The sequence below is a fragment of the Sciurus vulgaris genome (genome assembly GCF_902686455.1).
Source record: "Sciurus vulgaris genome assembly, chromosome: 10".
NCBI classification, from domain to species: domain Eukaryota; kingdom Metazoa; phylum Chordata; class Mammalia; order Rodentia; family Sciuridae; genus Sciurus; species Sciurus vulgaris.
In genome coordinates, this window is record NC_136470.1 from 10,566,065 (window position 1) to 10,581,144 (window position 15,080).

Consider the following 15,080-nt stretch of genomic DNA (forward strand, 5'->3'; position numbering starts at 1 on the left):
GCTGCCACGTCAACCTCTTCTGAAGCAGGCGCTCAGCCCCAACAGAGGTTTGGGCCAGGCCTGTGCTTCCTGAATAAACGGTGTTTTTCAAAGGACACCCGCACCTGTGAAGGGCGGTGGGTGTGGGCGTGGATGCAGATTTAACACCAGCTGTGGATGCCGGGGTGTGGCTCTACTGGGGCTCTTGTCCCCATGGAAGAGAGGGAAACAGATGAGTGCTCAAGGTCACACCAGCAGAGTGGGGAATCCTTGGACTTCATGTTTTTCCCATCACTCCAGAACATTGAGGCTAAATGATACATTCACTTAGATAATTCAGTCTATTTGGTTGCATATAAGTGAGTTATTGTGGGTTATATGTGTGGGTTATTATGAGCTCATGGCCATGTGTCTAAATATAAACTGGGATGCCTTTTGTTCTCCCCTAAGAGACAATAGAATGTTCTCTGGGGATCAAAGAGCTGCATGATCCAGTGCAATAAGCCCTGGAGGAATAAAGTTTGTGGAATAGAAAGAAGAGTGGAAGAGGGGTATCTTAGACAAGAGAAAATCCAGAAGTGCCAGCAGGTCCATTACAGCAGAATAAGGAGTTGCTAGAAGATGTGGGCTAGGAGAAAACAGACCCCCACCCCCATGGTTAACTCTTCCAATAGCAGAGGTGGGCAAGAGGCAGTGAGGAAGAGGGACTTGATTCAGACCAAGTTCATGAACCGTGTGAACTGTCCCCATGCTGGCCAGAGCTGTCCCTGCCTCCATGACTGCCCGAGAGATCTGCTATACCCAGTGTCCTCACTGCCAGGCCTTCACATGGCTCCGGAAGATCTGCTCAAATGAGTGTCCATGGTGACCCACCAGGAGAAGTCACCAAGAGGGACCAGAATGGGCTACCCACTGGCTGCTCCAGGATCTCTGGTCACAGCAGGAAAGACAGGTAGCAAGCGACCAGATGGCCCAGAACACCCAGGCCAGACCCAGGAGAGGCAGTTGCATTTAATAAGCCAAGTGTTCCACGTTTATGCAGGAACTGTTGGCTTCCTGATATGTTGCTGACAGGAACACAAAATGGCGTAGCCACTGTGGAAAACAGTGAGTGGATTCCCAACAAGGCAAACACAGAATTACCATAGAATCCAGCAATCCACCTCAGGGTGTATACCCAGGAGAACTGAAAGTACATATTCAAACAAAAATTTATACAAGAATGGTCATGTCAGCACTATTCACAATAGACAAATGGTAGAAAGAACTCAACCGTCCATTCACAAATGAACAAACAAAATATGATGTAGCCACCCAACAGAATACTTACTATTCAGTCACAAAAAGGAGTGAAATTCTGATAGGTGCTACAGCTTGGATGCATTTCAAAGACTATGCTAAGCAAATAAGCCAGACACGAAAGTCACATTTGAGTCCATTTATTTGAATGGTCCAGATTATTTAAATCCATAGTGTCTGAATACAGATTTGTGGTGGCCAGGGGTGGGGAAGGGGTGTGGAGACATGGGAGTAACTCCTTGATGGGTGTGAATATTCTGTTTGGGGTGATTTTAGAAATTCTGGAACTATGTTGTACTTAATGCCACTGAATTTTACACTTTGAAATGGTTATAATGGTAATGAAACCAAAAAAGAAAGTTATCCAGCAATTTTCTTTCTTCCTGAGTTCAAAAGTTTTGATTTCTTAAAAAGAAACTTGATCTGCAACAGATGACAAGCTAAGTTTTGAACTCTTAGTCATCCTATGATGTCAGATTTGTCTCATCTGGAAACGACATCCCATTTTGAGACTGCTCTGGACAAACGGAGGCCCAAGTAGAGAAGCACAGCCCTTGGAGAGTCTCATCCAAGTAACTGGGGAAAGCCCCTGGCTTTGTGGAGGGCATGCCCAGTGCGAGACCCCTCTTGCCACCCTCCTGCTCTCCCTACACTCTGAGTGAGACAGGGTTGCAGTCATTTCCTGCCTACAGGAGAAACTGAGACGAGGGATGAGGGCCAGTGACTTGCTGAAGGTCATGTGGCCTCATGTAGCAACCTCCAGACTCTGGACACTGCCCCTTCCCCTACAAGCACCTCCCTGCCCCTTGACATTTCATCTCAGGCTGAAGCTTCAGATTCCCAGGCAGAGAATCTCAGCTGAAGCCCTGAAACGCCACAGCAGGAGCTCAGTGGTGACATCAGGGAAAGAGGTTGTACTCTTTTTCCAGTTCTGCCCAGAGGGAGGCAGCTGGCCCTCCCTAAGCAGCAGAGAGCGGGGAGGAGTAAGTTACGATTCAGGTCTTAAAACCAATACTAAGGATTTTGTTTCCACTACCTGCTCCCATGAGTAGCCCCCTGGCCATGTCTTTTTAAAAAAAAAATCTCAAAATCCCAGGTATTCTTAGACTGAATCCTGTGAAATCTTGCCTGGGTAAGTGTAGTGGGCAGAATTTTGTTCTCCAAAAGATATGTTCAGGTCTTAACCCCTGGGCACCTGTGCATGTGACCTTATTTGGAAATAGGGTCTTTGTAGTTGTAATCATGTTAAAATGAGGTCATGCTGGATTAGGGTAGGCCCCAGTGCAATGACTGATGTTGTTATAAGGAGAGGGACATTTGAACACATGGATGAAGACAGGTGACGACAGAGACAGAGACTGACATGGCGCACCTATAAGCCAAGGAACGCCAAGGATGATCACTAGAAGTCAGGGAGAAGCAAGGAAGGTCCTCCCCCAGAGTTGTCATCATGAACTTGGCCCTGTGACACCTGGACTTTGAGCTGACATGACACTTTGAAATTTTCAAAATTTGGAGTATTTGGGATTTTGGTGATTTTCGGATTAGAGATGCTTAACCAGTAAAGTCTATGCAATTATTTCAGAATCTAAAATCAAACACTTCTGGTCCCAAGTACTTCAGATGAGGGATATTAAACTTTAGTTCGTTACAGTATTCCTAGGAAATTAATGAGGCTCTGGAGATGGAGAGATCACATACCAAGACAGGAATCCAGAGAGTGACTGGAGTCCCAGGAGAATAGACTAATCCCCTCTGAGGGCACACCTCAAGGGCCTAACCACCTGCCACCAGGCCCCACCTCTTAAAGGTCCCACCTCTTCACATCTCCATGCTGGGACAAGCTTCCTAGTCATAGCAACATCCAAAAGATTAAAAGCAGGGTCTCAAAGAGGTCTTCGTATGTCTACATTCATAGCTGCATTATTCTCAACAGCCAAAAGGTGGTAAAGGTGGAAGCAACCCAAGGTCAGTCGAAGGGTGAAGACTTGCACCAGATGAGGAGAGTTCTGGAGACAGGCCACACAGTAAGGTGAATGGATTTAACACTACTGAGCTAAGTGCTTAAAAATGGTCAAAAGAGCACTTTGTAATATACCATGGGTGTGTTACCATAATTTTAAAAATTCCATCTCCTTCCATGTCCTCTGCCCCCTGCAAGATCGGCCCAGCCTCCATCTCTGACTTCTGTTTTCTACCACCCTCCCCTCACTTCCTCCGCTCTAGCCATTCTGGCCTCTGGGTAACAGTCTTTTTTCCCACTGGAGTTTCCTCTCCTGGATGTTCTCATAAGCTGCCCTCCCACTTTGACAGGCCACTGCTTGCAGGGACCCCTCTGTAAAAGCCCTTTCTAGAAAGGTGGCCTCCCTGGCTCGATTTCCCTTGGCAGTACTTCCTGGACTTGACGTCATAAGTACGCTTGCTTGCTTGTTTGTTTCTCTCCTTCGTGAGGGTGGGGGGTTTTGTCTGCTTCATTCACCAAGTAGTTCCTGGCACGTAGTAGGGACTCAATAAACACAGTGTCTGAGGAGGATGACTTGATGAGAATTGATCAAAAGATGGGGGCTGGAGACACGCAGTTCATGGTAGAGTGCTTGCCTAGCAGGCATGAGGCCCTGGGCTCAGTTCCCAGCACGGGGGGGGGGGGGGGGAGACAAAGGCAGGGAATCCCAGAGGCCTCAGGTTCGATAAATCCAGCTACTTTCCTAAACAATGGGATCCACCTCAAAACTGTGATGGTGTATATAAGGTCCCGAGAGCTCTGGCAGAAAATAGTTACAAAATGCATAACCTCTAACTCACAGCAAACTACTAACTCAGTGTTTGTGGAATAAAGATCTTTTGTACTGGCACAATTTTAAGATTCAAGCAAAAGCTGTTTTACCATTTTCTGTAACCACAAGTAAGCCTTCTGGCCTGGAATCAGGACACCGAGGTGGTCAGTACCACCACTCCCTGGCTGTGTGACCTTGGGAAGCCCGTCTCCCTCTCTGGGACTCTGTTTTCTTTCTGATCCTGTCGAAGGACCAGGCTGGTGTCCCATGGGTCCCTTCCTACTTGAACAGTCTAACACCTTGGAAAAGCTGTAGTTTGTTGTCTGGAGATTTCTGAGATATTAAGCTCATTTCAAACTGCTAATTGATCAGATTCCTTTCTCACCTGTCCACACACTGGTGATGAACGAACAGTAGAAGAGCATTTCTAGCAGGAGTGAATCCGCAGTGATCCACAGCGTGTCAGACCTACACCTAGCCAAGGAGGAGCCGGAACCCCAGAACAGAGACACTACTCATTCTTGGGAAAAAAAGTCTGAACTCAGAACAGCGGTATTCCCCATCATGGCGTTGACCGTGACAGGCGGCTGTGTTTTCCGCGAGATCATCGAGATCATGGATGTCATTCCCCAGGCATTCAGATGACGTCAGCATGGTGGACTCCCAAAACCACCCAGCAGACTCCACCTTGGGGGAGGCCAAGAGTGGGTCTTGGGGGCAGGGGACTGGGGCTGAAACTGTCCCGGGAACAGCTCGGGCTGGGGTGGGGTGCAGTGGTGCCCCCCAACCCATACTGACTCACAGGCCATCACTGTCACTGTCAGAGGGGAGCAGGAAGTAGTGCAGGCAACCCCAGCCCCACAGGCCCAGAGGCAGGGAGGACTCAGCGCCGACTTTCAGTGCTGGTTGTAGGAAATTTACCAAGAGGAATCAGGGGACTCCAAAGAGTTCATGTGCTTCTCTGAAGATGAGCCTGAAAGCACTCAGGGCCAAAAATAGATGAGTGTGTGAGAGAGAGATTTTGGTGATTTATTTTTAAAAGGTTCTTCTTTCCTCCACTCAGCCTCCCAGTCCCAGCCACATACTCCCTTCCATGTGAACACGTCTGCCAGCGAGTGTGTGTTGAGCCCTCCTGAAGCCAATCTGTACGGGGAACCAAGCAGCCTCGGGGGAGTACTCACAAGGAAGTGAAAGTCAGGCCAGCAAGATTGTCCACCTCCCCCACAGCCGCTGTCTTCAAAGGAAAGGGGCCATTATACACCGCCTGTGCTGACATTGGTGACCAGAATTTGTTCTCATGATATGTAGCCAGAGAAAACTACAAGTGAAAATGGAAGAAGGTAGTTGTTTTCACCCAAAATATAAACAACTGTGGCCCAGTGGTGACCCGCCATGGCCCCTCCCATCCACCCCCACCTGTTGTTACTCATGCACAGATGGCTCTGTGGCCTCAGTTTTGGAAGAAGTTCAGAGGTTACAATATCACTCTGGCCCTCTGAGAACTCCTCAGGGCTTTGGCACAACCCGTAAAAGTGGCATTGGTTGTCCTGGGGCATAGCAAGAACCAGCGGGAGGCAATCTTCATCAAAGGCGAAGGTGAGGTGATGTCACACAGTGCTGCAGAACACAGCACTAGAATGGGACCAAGACCCCACGGCAGGAGAGAAGACCATGGCGGTTCACGGGGTAACAGTGGACAGGTTACATTCATGAACCCAGGGTGCCCTCTGGGCATGCCCGAGATAACCGAAGTTGGCCATATTCAAAGACAACCAGACGGACAAGAAAACGACACGGTAAGTGAAAGCCAGCTGACAAAAAGAAGAGACTCGAGAAGACTCTCCAGATATTTGAATTACTACACAGACCATGAAACAATTCTGCATAGTACATCCAAAGAAACAATCAGAAAGCTTGAAAATCTTAGCAGACCTGGAAACAATAAAAAGTGGCACACTTTACCTAAAAAAAAAGAACTTGAGAGAACTAGATGTAAAAAAATACAATCACTAAAATCAAAGACCAAATGGATGGTTTTTAACCATACTTTGAACACAACAAAGAAAGAATTTGTGGGCCAAAATTAAAGCAGAAGAAACTATCAAGATGACAGTATGGAGAGATGAAAAGATTAACAAGAGAGCCGGATGCAGTGGTGCACGCCTGTAACCCCAGCAACTTGGGAGGCTGAGGCAGGAGGATCCTGACTTCAAAGCCAGCCTCAGCAAAAATGAGGCACTAAACAACTCAGTGAGACCCTGTCTCTAAGTAAAATACAAAAAAAAAGCAGGGGATGTGACTCAGGGGTCAAGTGCCCCTGGGTTCAATCCCCAGTAACCCACCCCCCAAAAAAAGATTAACAAGAGAGAATAGAGAGGATGGTGGAGTTTATAGTAAGTAGACCTAACTTATGTTTAATTGAAATATCTGAAGAAGTAAAAAGAGGAAAAAGGTACAGAATTTGTATTTGAGAATATAAAGATAGGGAAAGGAAAGGAGGGAGGGAAGGAAGAAGGAAGGAAGGGACACTTGCCCTGCAAGGCCCCCGGCTTGATCCCCAGGAGAACATAACTGTTTGGGGGATGGTCTCTTTTTCTTGTCTTTTCTTTTTTTCCCCTCCATGTTTAACCATCTTTAATTCAAATGTAAAAGTTCAATACAAGCCATTTATAGGGCTTGGGATTCGTTGTTCTTTTAAAAAACAAGAATAGGGGAAATGCAACAAAACGATCTTTTCCACTTTTTAAAAAAGCTTTCAAGGGAAGGATAGATCCATTTCTCCCCTACCCAGTCTATAATCAAAATAAGAAAATGAAATTCATGATCTATCAACAGAGATCATCATGTCCAATTAAGCGTCTAGGCCTTCTAGGATTTTATTTACGTATAAATGTATATATGTCATACATAACAAGTCTTACACCCATTCTACAATCTTAATACATATTCCTGAATGAAGATTTACAGTTCAGCTTTGCAAAAAAAGATTGTCTTTAAAGAAGTCAGTCACAAACAGCCAACTCACTTCTTAAAAGCCACAGTGGAAGCTAAAAGGTCATGCAATGCTGAAAGGACAACCTAGCCCCTCTACCCACTGAAATTATCCTTCAAGACCAAAGGTGAGCCAGGCACGCGGTTCAGGACAGTAATCCCAGCCACTTTAGAGACTGAGACAGGAGGATCACAAATTCAAGGCCAGCCTCAGCAACTTAGTGAAGCCCTGATTCAAAATAAAAATAAAAATAAAAAAGAATAGGGATGTAACTCAGTGGTAAAGCATCCCTGAGTGCAATTCCCAGTGTTCTACCTCTCAAGTGGGGTGGGGGGGGAGTGTGAAATACACATATTTGAGGCAAGTAAAATCTCAAAAGTCCCCAAAAACATGTACCCCCAGATCAGCATCTGAAAGGAAACGGGAAATAACTTCAGAAGGAAGATCAGAAGTACAAGAAGGAATAAGAAATAAAGAAACGGTAAATATTGTCACAAGAAAAAGTGACCGGACAGTCGTCAGATCAGAAATGTGTTTGGGACTATCTGCATCTAGGCTCCAGTGGCACGGAAGAAATGGGGATGGAGGGACCTGCAGACCTCAAAGGGATCCGCAAGGACCAGCTGCAGCTGAGCCTGCAGAGCCCACATGGCCACACACCAGGAGGGGTATGTCCTATCCAGGGAGGTGCAGAGACAGCTAACAGGCTTTCCAGCATGAGACAGAAATGAAAGATCATTTGCCATTGAAAAACCTCTGTAGGCCTTGGTTTGCCAAAAGGCTGATTTTTTTTCCCCCATGGCACTGCCTATTCCCCAGGCGAGAACCCACAAGAATCTGCCTTTTTAACGTTGGTTAATAATCACCCAGTAAAATCAATGAAAAAAAAAACTACACTCACAGTGAAAACATTTGTAAGGTCATGTAATGGGAGATGAGGTTGACTTGGAGCAGGTGGCAGCAGAGGCATGGGGTGCAGGTGATTTGCAGAGGAACACAGCTCAGCTCCAGCGGATTGGATAGGAGTGGATTAAGACAAGGGGTACTTGATAGAGAATCATTGAGAGACTCGGTGCCTTTTGCTGAGATGGGAAAGACAGAAGAAAGGTTTTGTTTTTTTTTTAATTTTTGGATGGGAGTGAGGCGAATGCAGATGGAAGCTTTTAGTTTTAGACTTTTCATTTGGTGATGCTTGTGAGATGCCCAAGTGGAGACGCTGACGCAGCCATTGGAACTTAGAGGAGGAATTTAGATTCTAGCTATAAATATTGGAATGATTAGCACATTAGAGAGGGCATTTCAAGCCACAGATAGGGATGAGATCATCTAACAAAAATATGTATAAGTATTTTAAAACAGATAATTAAAATAAGAAAATAAAACTCATGCTCTATCTAACAGAGATCATCATGTCCAATTAAGCGTCTAGGCCTTCTAGGATTTTATTTACGTATAAATGTATATATGTCATACATAACAAGCAAAGGTCTTCCCAAGATTTCCTGGTACCTCTTGGTCTCTTTTCCAGTCTTCAGAGTTAGCAACTGAACTACTTATTGCCCTGGCCAAGGGATGTGATAACAGAATACATCCAAGGGCTTGAGTTTCTAAGGGCAAGGAAAGGACCTAGATCATTCCTAGATGTTGCTTGTGGAAGAACACCCAGTGCACAAGGGTCTGGTCCAGGTGGAATGGGAGAAGGAAGAGGACCCAGGGCATGCAATGAGCCCTTCAAGGTTGGGCCCAGGGACAAAGCCCCGTACCCTACCTTGGGACAACTACTGGGCAGACCCACTTGCAGAATCTGACAGCAGGGACTTCCCAGGCCTCTCGGCCCAGGGACCACCCAAAAAGGAGGCCCAGATCCCAGAGGAGGAAAAATGGTGGGTGCAGCTAGGTGAAGGGGCCTCGACCCCCACCGTGCAGCCGGCATGGTGGCTGGATCTCGTGGGCCTCAGTGTGGCACTAGTGAACTCACGCACCCCTCGGCACTTCAAAGGCCCCTCAAGTGTGTACTTAAGCCCAGGAAAAACAGGGGACTCTGAAAATGACATGGCACAATGGAGGCTCAAGACAGGAGTGAAATTCTGCTATGAAGAATAAAGCAGGCAGTGCTTCCGGTGATCCGTGGGTGAATGATTCCGGCCAGTAGCTTTGTGGGAAGGAGATTCTGTAAAAGCAGGAAGAGGCACAAGTGGAAGAAACACCAGCCATAGGTTCTAAGAGCAGACACTGTCCCTCCCTGCCACTGGGGCTCATGGAAAAGCTAGGGAGGGAGGAGAGAGGAGCAGGGGCGAAGACAGAGGGAGATGACGTGCCCACCCCAGACCTGGGACATGATCATGAGCTCGGGGGACACCAACCATGCCTGCTTCACTCCCACTGAGTGCCCAGAGCCTGGCACAGAGCCCAGTCCCATGGGAAGCATCCCGGACACGCTCATGGAATGACGGAATGGTACGAGCACAGATTTGTTGAATAAACACACACACTATAAATATTAGTGTGTTGAAGAAACATAAAATATTGGGAGTTAAATTAGAAGAAATTCTTTTTTCAACCTTATTGAGATATAATTGACAAATACAAACTGCATCTATTTAAGGTGTGTAACTTGATATCTTGATATATGTCTACACTGTGAAATGATCACGATGATCAGGCTGTCGAATGTGTCTCTCCAGAGTTCCATGGTTACTGCCACGGGCTGGGTCATTCTCCAAAACTGCACCAGTCAGAACCTTAATCTCTCAGTGGGGCAGTGTCGGGAGGAGGGGGTGTGTGGGTCTCCGGGGCAGGGCCCTCGTGAACGGATTAGTGTCTTTCTCACCGAATGGGCTAGCTAGTGAGGGACATTGGCTCCTTTTCTCTCCCCTGTGCACACCTTTCTCCCCGTCCTGCCATGTCAGGAATCAGCATGAGGCACTCATCAGGTGTGGCCACTCAGTCTTGGATTTGCCAGTTCCAGACCTTGAGCCTGAATTAACTTGTTTCCTTTAAAAATCACATACTTGTATGTAGCAACAGAAAACAAACTAAGACAGTTTCCATTTTCATGTGTGCATGCACACGTGTGTGTGTGCACATGTGTGTCTGGGGAACACACAGATCTATCCCCTCAGAGGATCTCTATCGTGCCAGCTGTTAAGAGCAGTCACCGCACTACGCCTGTGTTCTGCGGCTCTACCTTGTCCGGTGCAACTGACACTTTGCAGCTTTGACCAACATCTTCCCGTCTGGGAGATGTCCTCTCCCAGATCACCACCTTTTTACTCCGTTTTTATGAGTTTGACAAAAATAGTAGCAAGTCTTTAGCATTCATTCATCTCCTGAAACCAAAGCCAAAGATTTCTGTCTCCTTCCTGTTGTTGTTCTGGTAAAGGCAGAATCGTGACATCTCCTAGGGACTGGCATCTTGGCTGAGGTCCCCACCAGCGCTGGGGGTGCCTCTTTCCACCCAGCTCCTGTGCAGTGGGACTGCAGGCTCCTGCCCTGGGGGTGCTGAGGGCGGAAGAAGCCCCGAGGAAACAACCCAATTTATGGTCCTGATGCAAGGCTGGGGACATCTTGGGAATCACATAAGAGAAACCAGGAAAAAGGAACTCGCAGGTCTCTGGTCTCTGGAGGTCGCTCCTGGCAGAAGACACCAGGAGAGGGGGCCAGGCCTGCAAAGGGGCTCCTGGGAACTCCATGGGCCCCAAGATGGAGTCAAGACACAAGGAAGTGCTGTTTTCTCCTGCAGTGTGCCTGTGGATTCATCTGCAAGTGCTTGATGCATTTGTCATTGTCCTGGGTACGTTGCAACTGCCCGGCGAACATCCATCTTGAAGGAAAGGAAGAAGACTGGAACATAATATCCTAATGCCAAAAACTCATACGTGAACCATCGTACGCCAAGGCCCTCTGTAAATTTTAAAAGATGTCATCAAGCTCAATTGGGAGCTTTTGTTTTCTCTAGTCACATTGCAGTTGGTCTTCATATTGCAATATAAAACGATGCTCTCATTCTGTCCGTGTGCTCACGTAAAGTAGTGGCCTTACAGAAAGGGCTGAAAGAAAACAAATGTCCCTTGTGAGTCTTATTAATAACAGAATGTGAGCAGAATGGAGACAAGCCAGGGCTCCAGGCCTAAAAGCCAAGTTCGCTGGATACATTCTGTAAAGGAGACCTAGGGTGAGCACACCACTCACAATCTCTGGTCACTTTGGTGCCAGAGCACATCCCCGGGGCCTTGCTCATCAGGCATGTGTTGAGTTTCTCTTCATTTTTAGCTCCTGCAAAAATCCTAGAATGGAAGATTGGGAAGGTACTTTTTCTAACTTAATGAGCAATCTGAGGCCCAGAGAGGTTAGGCATGGCTCAGGTGTTATTGGCTATGTGGCCCATCTGATGGTCATCCCTACTTGAAGGGGTGAGGGAAGCTTCTCTTATTTTTCTGAAGTTTTCCATTGCTGTTGCAAAGTGCTTTAGATAGTAAACTTAGAAAGATGAAAGGCTTACTTTGGCTCACAGTTTTGGAGGTTTCAGTCCATAGTCAGTTGGCCCTGCTACTTTTGGGCCAGTGGCAAGACAGCACATCATGCATGGCAGGAGCTCATAATGGAGGAAGCTACTCCTCTTAGTAGCTAAGAAGCAAAGAGAGACAGAGGATGAGACTGGGATTCCACAATCCCCTTCAAGGACATGCCCCCAGTGACCTAAGACTTTGCTCTAGGGCCCACCTCTAAATCTCACCCTACCAATAGCACAATTTTGGGGACAAAGCCTTAACACACAGGCCTCTGGGGGACATTCTAGGATCAAACTATTGCAAAGAACTGTAAGTATCTGCCCCTTGGTCATTCTCTGAGAGAGGAGTTTATCATGAAAGTCCATCTGTGCTGAGCTACTCAATGACTTTTGACAGGTGAAGACTCCACTATACCTCCTCCCTTTGATATAGAAATTTTGATCTCACCTAACTTTAACAACCATATGTTTATAGGTAAACACATGTCCGATTAGTTGCTGCCTGGGTACAATGCCATAGCAATATCTGAAAGGTCACAGCACATTTCATGTCCTTGGCTGAAAATAGAAAAATAAAAACAAAAGACCCCTCGCTAGAAAAGAACAGCATGTCAAAGTTTAATGTATGGGACTTTCATTTCTATTTTTGGCATCTCTAACTTCTTAGGCAAACATACCATCTAACAAACACTGGGAAACACACGTTGGAAAGTTCTTTCTGGTTGATTCAAGTCCCTCATTCTTTTCCAAGAATCTCCCCCAAAATTCTGGAATCTTCTTATCAGCTCTCATAAGAACAACAGAAGGAAACAAGCATGTTGTAAACCCTTAATCCTACTTTTACCTAACCTCCCTCCCTGGCTCTGCTCGGGCTTCCTGTTTCTTTAGCTCAGCCTCCACCCCTGCTGTAAAAGGCACCTCCATTGTTACCAGGAATTTTCTCCAGCTGGGTCCCCAGTCTGCTGTTCTAACTTGGAGATGTCGAGATGTCGGGAGGGGAGGTCATGCGAAGTCCACCTTGGGAGAGAGCGGTATGGAAGCAGGTAAATTAACGGCAGCCATTCGCCTCCAAAACTGTCCGTCCTGTTCTACTGCACTCCTCGTCTCACCAGGGCACAGCGACAGACTTGCTGGTGGCAACGTCCCCCTGGGTTCACACCTTGCACTTGGCATTCCACGAGTCCTCCCAGTTGCTGAACCCCTGCAGGACAAGAAGCAGGAGTTCAAATAGCATGGCAGAGGAAATCTGAAACCATCCACAAACTAATACTCTGATGAGGGAAACATGCTTATTTTGTCAACAGCACCTACCAGCTGAGAAAACGAAGGCCAGAGGAGAGTGGGCTCCCCACAGGCCCCGGATGACCCCCTGGTATCTCTTCACAGCCAACCTTGGATGACATTGGATGTACTCTTCTACAACCACTTCTACCTCCTTGCCGCTCCATTTCCAGTTGTTCTCGTGGGGAACTCTGATCAATTTTTGATGAGCTGAAAATACACTACCTTAAATCCAGCTAAATGTCAGGACTCTCAGGTTCGCTTTGAACAATCCACCCGGCTGATGGTGGGTCATTTAAAATTCTGTGGCTATTCTGTCAGGTTCAATTCAACAAATAGCTACTGAGTGGTTGCTACAGCCAGGCTCTGCTGATCTGGGACTCTACTGGTTGTCTCAGACCTCATGGAGCTCCCAGTCTAGCTGGGAAGACAAACTTAGGTAGTGAACAGCACTGCAAAATGTACTATAAATAGCAAGAGGATTAAAGCTAATCTGGAGGGCCAGCTGCTGCTGCTGCTGCTGTTGCTGCTGCCACTGCAACAAATTGAAGCCAGAAAAAGAACCAAAGAAGATGCAGGAAATGTGCCTGAAAAAAAAAATAATAATAATTGCATGGTGGTCACACACAATGGTGACCAAGATTTTTTTCTGAGTTCCAATGAAACATCCATTCATTTTTACTTTGTGAGATTGAAGCAGTAATAGCTGGGTGTACAAAGAATTTCCTGTAGATTAATATGAAGCTGGAAGGAGTTGATAGACCAACAGTTATTTGAGCTATTAATCCAAGCCAGTCATTCATTAACCCTCAGGAAGTTTTCAGTGCCAAAGTCATTATTATTATTATACACTGCACCCCAAGCCCCAAATGGGTGTATGGCTACTTTTCTCTCCAGGATGCTGGGAGTATGAGTCAGCCAGGGAGCCTGAATCATTTCCTAAATTACCTTCCAGTTCACGGGGAGCTGGGCTTTGTACAATGCACTTGCTGTTGAGGGAATTCTGCAGAAAGCCCTTCTGAGAGGTTGCTATTGCCCTTGCCTTTTCTGCAAGGTCCTGTATGGCTAGAACAAGCGGGCTGTTGGTCACCCTCAATTCCTGTGCTGTCTTTCTGTCGTGCAAGGTGAGTGTCCCTAACCTGAAAATCTGAAATCTAAAACTCTCAAGGATGTGAGATTTTTGGAACACTAACTTTGCCTCAGACTCAAAGTTATTTAAAATAGTGTATAAAATTGCCCTCAGGCTATGTGCACAAAGTGTTAAAAGGTTTTCATTATGTATTTGCAAATATTGTGAAACCTGGAAAATAATCTGAAATCTGAAATACTTCTGGTCCCAAGCATCTCGAATCTAAAATGCTTGGCATTTTAGCTAGACACACAGCCACTCGGCTAAAGACTCCATTTCTAGCCTCACTTATAGGACTTATGGTCATGTGATTAGATAGCATCTTGATCTTGATCTTGCCCTCCAAGAATTGATAGTGTCATCACCCCTGGTTCCTGGTCCTCCCCTCCAAAGCCCCTTTCCACTGCTGGATGAAGATGACAAAAATTGGACCAGTCTCCTCAGACACAGAGATGGAAAGTTCACGTTACGAATGCCAAGCTGACTGATAGTCCCTGAAATGCTGATCTCTAGACTGTTGACCTGCAAAGTGATCCACTTCCCCTGGATACATGACTGTACTTTGGAGTCTCTTTGTTACAGCAGCTAAACCTGTATTCCCACAAATATAGTACCTGTCAAGCAAAGCCTGAAGGCTCAGTTCAGAGTCCCTTCCTTAGCTGAACTATTTTCTGTGTATATACAATGTTTTCATATATTATTTCATTTAATTCTCCCAACAACCGTATATGATTTATATAATTGCTGTCCCATTTTAAAGATGAGGAAACCGAGGCATAAATAAATCAAAAACTTGCTCAAGATGCCACAAGGAGGCAGGTGGTGGAGTAAGAGTTCAAACCCAACAGTGAAACTCCACAGCGGCTCTTCCCCAGGCTGCCTCTCCCTGATAAGATCCCTTTGGGGTCCAGATAAACATGCACTCCAGGTTCAGTGAAATCCAACATTTGCTCAGTGTGAATGAACCACCATATCTTGCTTTTCTAAAGGCAGCTTTAATCAGTCACCCTCAAAGCTCTGCCCAGTGGGTCACTAGGTCAGCGGTTTCATGTTGATTAATTCCTAATGGGTCCCAGGCATTGAGTTTGATATCGGGGACATGAAAATGGATAACAC

General features: G+C 46.4%; 1 long non-coding RNA gene across 2 annotated transcripts; it reads right to left on the reverse strand.

Annotated features, from left to right (window-relative positions):
• Positions 1 to 1,692: 1,692 nt before the first annotated feature.
• Positions 1,693 to 13,057, reverse strand: LOC306637919. 2 transcript variants are annotated; one of them, XR_013757307.1, is made up of 3 exons: positions 12,485 to 13,057; positions 10,652 to 11,670; positions 1,693 to 5,370 (listed from the first exon to the last, which is right to left on the reverse strand). It is a non-coding gene; the product is annotated as an uncharacterized lncRNA (long non-coding RNA). The 2 variants fall into 2 exon arrangements; XR_013757308.1 differs by having other exon boundaries at positions 9,929 to 11,670.
• Between the last annotated feature and the right edge of the window lie 2,023 nt (positions 13,058 to 15,080).